We start from the raw sequence: 1,830 nt of genomic DNA on the forward strand, positions 1-1,830 counted from the left end.
TTTGATAAGGTACGAAACGCAATGATATTACGAAAGATTAGGAGATCTGTCATAACAAGGGGTGTGTTTCAGAAATCCTACTCCGGGTTAAAAAATAATTCTTTAACCCGGAGTAAGATTTCTGAACGCATCCTTGTTATGACAGATTTCCTAACCTGTCGTAATGTCACCGTGTGTCGTAATTTATGTTTAGTGTACGTGTTTAGAGTATGTATCAGAGGAAGTTAAATTTATTATATTTATGGTCTGGAATAAATTCTTATTTAAGCAATTGGAAATATTATAATTGTTAGTGAGTATTATTTACTATTAACTTTAAATACCTCTCAATGAAACAGTTTTGCAGTTAATTGATATATTTCTAACAATATTCCAATATAAGTAAACTATATTTTTTATTTTCAGTTGTAAATCAGCTTTGCTGTACAGCAAATGATGATGTTTTGTGCAATATCTGCATCAATGCTGTGAAAAATATCATTTCTAACGCAAGCCACTGCTTCAGTATTCTTAAGATGATTTCCTGTTTAATAAAGTGTGGTAAGGTATGTATATGGTAAGAGACTTGATAGTATTTCTGTTAAAGTTATTCTATATATGACATTTTTAAATATTATGTTTTGTATTAAAATTATTAAATGCCTATTTCAGATATAAAAAAATTGATGTATCCTATGCATCGGTAGTAATTGCAGAGCAAGTCTGTCATCAAGCATCGAAAAAGAATCCATTTACAAACCATGAGATTTTGTTAAGCGAGAGTTCATTATTATTGTCTCCGCTTTCAGAATCTTGTGAAATGTTATGGAATAACCAACTGTGACTAATTTAATTGCTGTGTTTATTGAAGAAGGATCAATGTGCTTCTTTATATGATTGCAGAAGACATAAAACATTTATGTTTTTAACTACTTATATATATAAGTGTACTTGCTTGCATGTGTTTGCGTATACGCGAGCTGTAAAATAGTCAAAAGATTTATGTACAGAATGCAGTAATGTATCATCTGCATTGCGATATTACTTTAATTAATTTTACACTGATGTATATATTATGTACTATCTTACATATCCAGATATATCAGTAATTCCAATATAATTTAAATTTATATTATAATTTATATTAAAATTTATATTTACATTTACATTATGATTTATATTTATATTTTTTTAAATTATATGTTACAACTTGCGTAAAGCTGATTAATTATTGTTATATAAACTTTATTTAAACTGTCACAAATGTACATATACAAATAATTTATATATAATAGTGTTTTCGAGGACATTTACATATAAACGGTCTATTTCTCTAATATTCAATCCTATGTAGTACCACGTTACAATAAGATACTTTTTCTCGCAGTGTGCTTAATATTTGCGCAGAGATCGGCGATAATACTTAGCAGTGTCTCTTATTATAATATTGAGCTGTTCGATAATTCATCTCATTAGTCATATACAAGAAGAGTGAGTAAATAGAAAAAAGTAATCTAATATTAGAAAAATAGACCGTTTATATGTAAATGTCCTCGAAAACACTATTATATATAAATTATTTGTATATACATTTGCGAAGTCCTCGAAAGCAATAATTTGATAAGTAGACCGTTTATATATAAATGTCCTCGAACACACCATTATATATAAATTATTTGTATATACATTTGCGAAGTCCTCGAAAGCAATAATTTGTTGTACAATAGCTAAAAATCAAAGTAATGAAAAAACAAATTGTAATGTATACATCAGAAAGCGATGCTGCTTATACGTATGCAGAGAAATCGTTAGGTTTTTCAATGTCCTCAAAAACGTCAATTGACAAACATA

The sequence above is a fragment of the Prenolepis imparis genome, unplaced genomic scaffold (assembly GCF_030444845.1).
Source record: "Prenolepis imparis isolate NDT839.2.m4 unplaced genomic scaffold, iyPreImpa1.0 SCAF_404, whole genome shotgun sequence".
NCBI classification, from domain to species: Eukaryota; Metazoa; Arthropoda; class Insecta; order Hymenoptera; family Formicidae; genus Prenolepis; species Prenolepis imparis.